Below are 10163 nucleotides of genomic sequence, written 5' to 3' on the forward strand. Positions count from 1 at the left end.
TGGTGACTTTCAAAAATGCAATCTGAACGTGAGGACACTTTTAGGAGAACGATATGCAATAAAATTAGGGTTTAAACTTGATGAAAAAATGCTACAGAAACGTATGGAATGCTTCAGACTTCTTTTGGACCATCTTGCATGAACTGGGAATCCGTTTTTTAATGGCATGAGAGATTTAAGGAAGGCAGAGGATGAGAGGTGTGGTAGGAGTAAGGAAGTTGATTGTCCAAATAAAGAATTTTTTATCCTTTGTGTGTCTATAGAGATACTAAGTGTGCAGTTTGATGTCAGTGTGGGAACTGTACACACAATTATTTGCAAAGAACTGGAGATGTGTGCGAAGTTTGTCCCAAGGTTGCTCAGAGAAGATTAAAAAAAAAAAAAAAAAAGACGTCATGGACACCAAGACAATTCCTCGCCCTCTATAATCCAGACCTTGGTCCCTGTGACTTTTAATTATTCCCTAAGCTCAAGGAAAACCTTGGAGGCTGTCGTTATGACACAATTGAGACGAAAGAGGCTGTGACGAGGGTCATTGACACGATCACACAAGAGGACTTCCAGAAGTTGTTGGAACAATACAGGTGCATTACAACCGGAGGAGATTACTTCAAAGGGAACTACAGTTTCATTTGTGTACTATCATTAAAAGTGCCCATATAAAAAGTCTGGAAACTTATACGTCTTATGAAAATTTAACTGTTTATATTTCCTAGTTTTTTTTTGGGGGGGGGGTCCCTTGGTACAAAAGACAAGTACATGGCCCATTATTGAAATGTTGTTCGTCCTGTGCAGTTCTAGGAGGTCCAACGTTTCAGTCTTTACCTTCTTCCTTTTTAGAAAGTGTTAGTTTGTTGCTAATTGGCTTAAGTGTCCCTATCAGAAAATGCCATGGCATTTTTTTTTTTTTTTTCCCTCCCCCATAATGTCTTTTCTCTAGGTATGACGCTGACTCTTTAGTCCCACTTTCTGGCTCTTGTGTCACATCATGCTCTTGTGGAAGTGAATAAAATAAATATAATCCATGAAAGCTTTATTCAAAACTAGAAACCTGCTTTCATTAATAATTAATTTTCTGCCTTGTGATTTTTGGATATGTTCATTACTGTGACATGGCAATTAAGTATAATAAATATAATCCATGAAAGCTTTATTCAAAACTAGAAACCTGTCCAGAAGGCGAGTGAATCAGTCACGAAAAACATTCTGCTGTTGATGTGTATGCAAATCTGAAAAAAAAACTGCTACAAATGATTGAGATAAGACGTGACAAAAAATATAAAATAAGTTTTACCTTAAAAAATGAAAAGTTTTCAAAAGCAATTTGTGAAAAAACAAGGCCGATAGCCATTAGTCGCGTGCTCTTGTCTAATGCGTGAATGTAGGATTGACATGAAATTCTTAAAGATAAACTAAAATGATCGAAAAATAGGCTGAAATGACTTAAATAAATAAAAAGTAAATGACTTAGAATGACTTTAATGAAGTTAAGGATGAATTGAATGACCTTAAGAATGACTTGAATGCTTAAAAAATAACTGGAATCCTTCAAAAACAACTTGAATGATCTGGAGAATGACTTGAATGGCTTTCAGACTGACTGGTTGTAAAGTGAGTGATCATTTTACATTAAATTAATACAGAAAAGTGATCCCCCACTTTATATCACAATAAGTACAACGTAGTAAGAACATACTACACTTTGAGATATTAAATCAAAAGGCAAAAAATGAATATGAACAAAAAACTTAGGCACAAGGCCAACTCAAAATGGGGGACGTTGGTCATCCTTGTCACTCTAGAACTAAACAAGTTTCTCTTAGCTAGAATCTTCTTTCACCATAATACTGCATTCACCCTTTCGTACTTGGGGACGTCCTACTTGGCACCCAATTGTTTAAAACATTGGCCAAAAGACTAAGAACAGGATCTATTAACAGCAGACCTTTGATCTTAACCAAAAAGGCCAAGCACAAAAGTGTTACGGACAGACCGACCGACGGAGTGACTTATAGAGTCGCTTACACGCGACTAAAAATTTCACAATTTTTTTCCTTTGTTTATAATTTGAACTTTTTTTTTGTTAAGTGTCTTCAGAAACTGCTTTCATTAATAATTAATTTTCTGCCTTATTTTTTGTCATTTTTGGATATGTTCATTACTGTGACATGGCAATTAAGTAGATATCATTGGTTTCACTTGTAATTCAATTTTCGAATAAACGAAGAACTATTTATTTTTGGAATATAATTTTTACAATTAATGAATATGAGAAAATCTATAGTGCATGGTGTTTTATTTAAAATTAAATATAATCGCATTCATTTGTCACCATCTTTTCAAGTCGACCAGGAATCGCATCAATTGATTTCACAAGAAACTATACAAAATGGTAGTCATAACTTTATGTATTCATTCTTGTGGAGGAGCTCCATCTATGTATATAAAAGCGAAAATGTTTGTATGTGTGTTCGCTTTTTCTGCATGTCAACAAAAGGCTTTTTTCAGAGAAACGGTTGCTCGCTTCACAACTTTTTATATCACATATAAATCAATATCTCACAGTTAACAACGAAGCTCGCCTGTCTATTTAATTTGCTCGATTTCGGGAAGATAAATATTCAACATTTGTTGCTCGCCGCATGTCTTTTTCCTATAACATCTTGGGGGAGGGGGGGGGGAAGCGTTTAGCAGTAAATGAATACTATCCCGCAGTCAAACTTGATCTCATTAACTCATTAAAACGAGCACCTGCTAAATCCAAGTAATTAAATAAATTCAAACGTGTTTCCGTTAGCATGTCGCGGTGGGGCAATGGTTAACATTGCACGTTTTTTTTGTTTTTTTTTCACACACTTTAATTTACAACTTTGCCTCAGCGGTTCAGGTTTGATCCTCATACTTACTTTTTTTTTTTTTTTTTTTTTTTTTTTTTTTCCCCCCCCACACACACACACCTCCAAACACCCGGGTACCCCTCGCTAGTCTATAATATGAATCTCACCTGCCTGTTTTAATGTATGTATGTGGTGGTCAAGGTCTGGTGTGGACGTGTGTTAAAAGCATACAGATGTCTTAGTGTCATACTGTGCTTCTCCCAGACAAATCAACCCCACGTGACAAAAAATATGAAATAAATTTTACTTTAAAAAAAATGAAAAATAGTTTTCAAATGCAATTCGTGAAAGTTGAGTTTAGAAAAAAATTTCACAATTTTCTCCCTTGTATTTGAACTTTTTTTTTTTTTTTTTTTTTTTTTTAATACGTGTCTTCAGAAACTGTTTTCATAAATAATTAATTTTCTACCTTATCGTTTTTTTGTAATTTTTGTATATGTTCATTACTGTGTCATGGCAATTAAGTAGTTTTTTTGTTTGTTTTTTTAAATTCCATTTTCATCAAACAAGGCACAGTGCCATTTTGATGTAGGGGACATAAGTTGCAGGGGTACCATGTAGGGAGTTTAGCAGCAAGATGTCTGTTCACATTACACTTGAACTTCTGCATGTCAGTACAGTTGGAGAAGCAGAATCCTGGAAAGGAGTTCCAAAGTCTAGCAGTTCTGGGGAAGAAACTATTAGAGTAAAAGACTTTCTTACATCTAGGGATCTTTACTGTGTAGGGGTGGAACTTTGCTGATTCTCAGGTTTGTTGGGGGTATTTATGTTGAGGGTGGGGGGTGCAAGGGCTTGTAGCTCGTCGGAGCTTTCACCATTAAAATACTTGTAAAACAGACAGAGGGATGCAACATTTCGTCAATGGGACAGAGGTTGAAACTTAGATGACAGTTCAGGACCTATCAGGTTGGCGCCTTCTCTTTTGAACCTTGTCCAGGAGTGAGAAACAAGTAGCAGATGCACCAACCCAAATATGACAACAGTACTCCATACATGGGCAAATGGTGACCTTGTAGAGATACAGGATATTTTCAGGCGTAAGTAGCTTTCTAGCACGGTAGAGAGAGCCCACCTTCTTTGCAGCAGCCTTGGCAATGCTCTCAATGTATCTGTTCCAACTCATGTTTCCTGTGAACGTTAGGCCAAGGAGTTTAAAAGAAGTACATTCAGACAGTGTCTTTCGTCATAGCTATTGGTTAGTAGAGAAAGTTTCTTGTAATTATTGAAGGAGACAAGCTTAGTCTTGGCAGCATTAAATGTGACCATCCATTTTTGTCCCCATTCCATTACAGATTGAAGGTCATCCTCTAGTGTTTCTGCCATTTCCTTAGGTATGTGTTCATTTGTTTTCCCCTCGTGCCTGTTATAGAGCGTGGTGCCATCAGCAAATATACCCATCTCGGAAACAATTTTATCAAGGAGATCATTTATGAATATTAGGAATAATAAAGGTCCAAGGATCGATCCCTCCTCCCCAAGGTACACTCGCATTTATATCACATTGTTTAGATGTACGACTGTCGAGGACAACCTGGATTCTCTTATTTAAGAAAGATAAAATTATGTTAAGTACTCGTCCAGTTATACAGTAAGATCTGATTTTCTTGAAGACTATTGTGCAAAAGCCTTGGATATATCGAGGGCTACTGCTCTATCCGCCCTTGTTTTGTCCAGTGAATGGTACATTCAGAGATTACAGTTAGGATATCTGCTGTAGAACGGGCTTGTCTAAATCCATATTGATTTTCGGTCGGAAGTTTAGCAGCTGTAAGCTGATGAACTAGAGCTTGATTAATTATGGACTCAAATATTTTGGTGAAAAGTGGGATGAGGCTAATGGGGCAATAATTTGATGGATCAGTTCGTTCGCCAGAATTCTTGTAGACTGGTACCACAGAAGCAAAATGTAATATTTCAATTTTCACTATAATGAAGTAACCAATAAATGTGCAGGATTAAATATAAGTATTTTTCTGGCACTTCGGAACGAAAATTATGTTAAAATTGTTCACGATAATGAACATGTCCAAAAATTACAAAAAAAAACAAAGAAAATGAATTAAAACTTTTCAAAAAAAAAAAAAAAAATTGCAAAAAAACAAAAAAAAACAAAGAAAATGAATTAAAACTTTTCAAAAAAAAAATTGCAAAAAAAAACAAAGAAAATAAATTAAAACTTTTCAAAAAAAAATTGCAAAAAAAAACAAAGAAAATGAATTAAAACTTTTCAAAAAAAAAATTGCAAAAAAAAACAAAGAAAATGAATTAAAACTTTTCAAAAAAAAAAATTGCAAAAAAAACAAAGAAAATGAATTAAAACTTTTCAAAAAAATAAAAATTGCAAAAAAACAAAGAAAATGAATTAAAACTTTTAAAAAAAAAAAAATTGCAAAAAAAAAACAAAGAAAATGAATTAAAACTTTAAAAAAAAAAAAATTGCAAAAAAAAACAAAGAAAATAAATTAAAACTTTTCAAAAAAAAAATTGCAAAAAAAAACAAAGAAAATGAATTAAAACTTTTCAAAAAAAAAAATTGCAAAAAAAACAAAGAAAATGAATTAAAACTTTTCAAAAAAAAAATTGCAAAAACAAAGAAAATGAATTAAAACTTTTCAAAAAAAAATTGCAAAAAAAAACAAAGAAAATGAATTAAAACTTTTCAAAAAAAAAATTGCAAAAAAAACAAAGAAAATGAATTAAAACTTTTCAAAAAGAAAATTGCAAAAAAAACAAAGAAAATGAATTAAAACTTTTCAAAAAAAAAAATTGCAAAAACAAAGAAAATGAATTAAAACTTTTCAAAAAAAAAATTGCAAAAAACAAAGAAAATGAATTAAAACTTTTCAAAAAAAAAATTGCAAAAAAAACAAAGAAAATGAATTAAAACTTTTCAAAAAAAAAATTGCAAAAAAAACAAAGAAAATGAATTAAAACTTTTCAAAAAAATAAAAATTGCAAAAAAACAAAGAAAATGAATTAAAACTTTTAAAAAAAAAAAAATTGCAAAAAAAAAACAAAGAAAATGAATTAAAACTTTAAAAAAAAAAAAATTGCAAAAAAAAACAAAGAAAATAAATTAAAACTTTTCAAAAAAAAAATTGCAAAAAAAACAAAGAAAATGAATTAAAACTTTTCAAAAAAAAAAAATTGCAAAAAAAACAAAGAAAATGAATTAAAACTTTTCAAAAAAATAAAAATTGCAAAAAAACAAAGAAAATGAATTAAAACTTTAAAAAAAAAAAAATTGCAAAAAAAAAAACAAAGAAAATGAATTAAAACTTTAAAAAAAAAAAAATTGCAAAAAAAAACAAAGAAAATGAATTAAAACTTTTCAAAAAAAAAATTGCAAAAAAAACAAAGAAAATGAATTAAAACTTTTCAAAAAAAAAATTGCAAAAACAAAGAAAATTAATTAAAACTTTTCAAAAAAAAATTGCAAAAAAAACAAAGAAAATGAATTAAAACTTTTCAAAAAAAAAATTGCAAAAAAAACAAAGAAAATGAATTAAAACTTTTCAAAAAAAAAATTGCAAAAAAAACAAAGAAAATGAATTAAAACTTTTCAAAAAAAAAAATTGCAAAAACAAAGAAAATGAATTAAAACTTTTCAAAAAAAAAATTGCAAAAAAAAAAGAAAATGAATTAAAACTTTAAAAAAAATAAAAATTGCAAAAAAACAAAGAAAATGAATTAAAACTTTCAAAAAAATAAAAATTGCAAAAAAACAAAGAAAATGAATTAAAACTTTCAAAAAAAAAAAAATTGCAAAAAACAACAAAAAAAGAAAATGAATTAAAACTTTTCAAAAAAATAAAAATTGCAAAAAAAACAAAGAAAATGAATTAAAACTTTAAAAAAAAAAAATTGCAAAAAAAAACAAAGAAAATGAATTAAAACTTTCAAAAAAATAAAAATTGCAAAAAAACAAAGAAAATGAATTAAAACTTTAAAAAAAAAAAAAATTGCAAAAAAAACAAAGAAAATGAATTAAAACTTTTCAAAAAAAAAAATTGCAAAAAACAACAAAAAAAGAAAATGAATTAAAACTTTTCAAAAAAATAAAAATTGCAAAAAAAACAAAGAAAATGAATTAAAACTTTTCAAAAAAAAAAATTGCAAAAAAAAACAAAGAAAATGAATTTAAACTTTTCAAAAAAAAAATTGCAAAAAAACAAAAAAAAAACAAAGAAAATGAATTAAAACTTTTCAAAAAAAAAATTGCAAAAAAACAAAGAAAATGAATTAAAACTTTTCAAAAAAATAAAAATTGCAAAAAAACAAAGAAAATGAATTAAAACTTTTCAAAAAAAAATTGCAAAAAAAAACAAAGAAAATGAATTAAAACTTTTCAAAAAAAAAATTGCAAAAAAAACAAAGAAAATGAATTAAAACTTAAAAAAAAAAAATTGCAAAAAAACAAAGAAAATGAATTAAAACTTTTCAAAATAAAAATTGCAAAAAAACAAAGAAAATGAATTAAAACTTTTCAAAAAAATAAAAATTGCAAAAAAACAAAGAAAATGAATTAAAACTTTTAAAAATAAAAAAATTGCAAAAAAAACAAAGAAAATTAATTAAAACTTTCAAAAAAATAAAAATTGCAAAAAAACAAAGAAAATGAATTAAAACTTTAAAAAAAAAAAAATTGCAAAAAAAACAAAGAAAATGAATTAAAACTTTTCAAAAAAAAAATTGCAAAAAACAACAAAAAAAGAAAATGAATTAAAACTTTTCAAAAAAATAAAAATTGCAAAAAAAAACAAAGAAAATGAATTAAAATTTAAAAAAAAAAAAAAATTGCAAAAAAAAAACAAAGAAAATGAATTAAAACTTTTCAAAAAAAAAATTGCAAAAAAACAAAAAAAAAACAAAGAAAATGAATTAAAACTTTTCAAAAAAAAAATTGCAAAAAAACAAAAAAAAAACAAAGAAAATGAATTAAAACTTTTCAAAAAAAAAAAATTGCAAGTTGGATTTAAATAATAAATGGGAGGTAAATGTAGTCTGTATCGTTATATTTCTCTCAAACTGATAGCGATCGATACACAGAAAGTTTTGAGTATTATAATATTTAATCGTGACATGGCAATTAAATTGATAACTTTTTTTTTTCCTTTTTAAGAAAAAAAAACCCATGTTATCTACTTAATGGAAATTCAATTTTATGGCTTTAAATTTTTCGGGTTTGTATTATTCCTGTACACATAGATTCGAAAAAAATTGTCAAAAAAAAACAAATATATAACAAATAAATGTTATCAAAAGCAAAATAACTTACTTTTCTACCTAATTGGATATGCTTTTATTTAATGTAACATGTTTATTCAGCTCGAAAAAACCCAAAGTGTTTACATGTATTGGAAAGTTAAAAATGGCGCCCGACTCTCTCTTTGATATGGTAAGTTTGGGAAAAGGAGTTAAAAATAAAAAAAAACTAGACAAAATACTGTTAAAAACTTGCTTAATATATATTACCGTGACATAGGCTGACATATATTAAGTGGGGTTTTAACAGCATTTTTTCTAGTTTTTTTTTTATTTTTAACTCCTTTTCCCAAACTACTGTGTCAAAGAGGGAGTCGGGCGCCATTTTTAATTTTCCAATACATCGGTAAACAGTTTTTCGAGCTGAATAAACATGTTACATTAAATAAAAACACTAAAAAAATTTCTAGTTAGGTAGAAAAGTAACTTATCTTGCCTTTGATAACATTTATTTGCTATATATTTGTTTTTTTGACAACTTTTTCAAATCTGTGTACAGTAATAAAAACCCAATTTTTTTATTTTATTCCGAGCATGCATTTTTTTTTCTTAAATTATCTCCCTTGACTAATGACCATATTTTAAGGCTTTGGTATTTTATAATTTTTTTTTTTTTTTTATTAAATTAATTTAATTTTTTTTTAAAATGCAAATTAGGCACACAACTAGTTGTTTGTGCCTTTACAATATTAAAAAACAAAAAATTGCTGTCTTGTTCATTTTAAAATTATATATATATATATATATATATATATATATATATATATATATATACTAGCATGGTTGCCCGGGTGTTTGGAGATGTATCCTGAGCGGAAAAAAAAAAAAAAAAAAAAAAAAAAAAGGCTAATTTTTTAAACTTTGACCCCTATTATGACCCCTTAAAATGTATTGTTTTGGGCTCAAATCAAGTTATTAGATCCATGTCCAAGGAACCTATATCTAAAATTTCAAGTGTTTAGACCCAAAATTGTCGGAGGAGTTTGGTAGAGTTCTCAAAGGTCAAATCGTTGAACTTTGAATCCTTAACAGCAAAATTTCTGGCCGAAAACCGATCACATCTATTTTTCAAAATCTCAGTACCTCGTATATCAATATATATATAGTTATTGCGTAGGGAAATGTACACAGACACGTTCACTTTTATATATATATATATATATATATATAGATATAGATATTTATTCATTTATTTGTAGTCGAATGTCTATTTTAAACAAACATTCGTCCACCACTCTTATAGTGCTCAAACCACTTATTTATAAATAAACGGCGAGTCTCGCATTTTTCGGCCAATTAAGTAGCGGGTGAGATTATTTACGACAGTGCTCTACCCAAAAAGGAGGGCTTAAAATATATTTGTAATCTTTTTGTTATTCGATCGTCAGTTGGAAATCTTTAACGTCACTAATTTAAAAATAAATAATAAATATATATATACTAGCATTTCAGTTCGAGTGTTTGGAGGTGTATGTTGAGCCAAAAAAAAAAAAAGAAAAGCGTTAATTTTTTTTAACTTTGACCCCTTAACATTTATTGTTTTGGACTCAAATCAAGTTATTAAGTTAGATCCATGTCCAAGGAACCTATATCTAAAATTTCAAGTGTTTAGACCCAAAATTGGTGGAGGAGTTTGGTAGAGTTCTCAAAAGTCAAATCGTTGAACTTTGATCCCCACCCCCTAACAGCCAAATTTCTGGCCCGAAAATGGATTACAAAGATTTTCTCAAATCTCATTACCCTGTATATCAAATTTCGAGTCTGTAGACTGAAAATTGACAGAGTTATTGCGTAGGAAAATGTACACACATACAGACACACACACACGTTCAATTTTATACACACATATATATATATATATATATATATAGTCATCCACATACAGTACTGTTTCGCTGTATCACAGCTCATCAGTGCAGCTAGACAGGCAACTATCTCAAGCCAGGATCGAAACCCGACCGCCTGTATGACAGTCAAGGCTTTGAGCCATTACACCAATCA

The sequence above is a fragment of the Euprymna scolopes genome, chromosome 46, assembly GCF_053919585.1.
Source record: "Euprymna scolopes isolate OS-2025 chromosome 46, ASM5391958v1, whole genome shotgun sequence".
NCBI lineage: Eukaryota > Metazoa > Mollusca > Cephalopoda > Sepiida > Sepiolidae > Euprymna > Euprymna scolopes.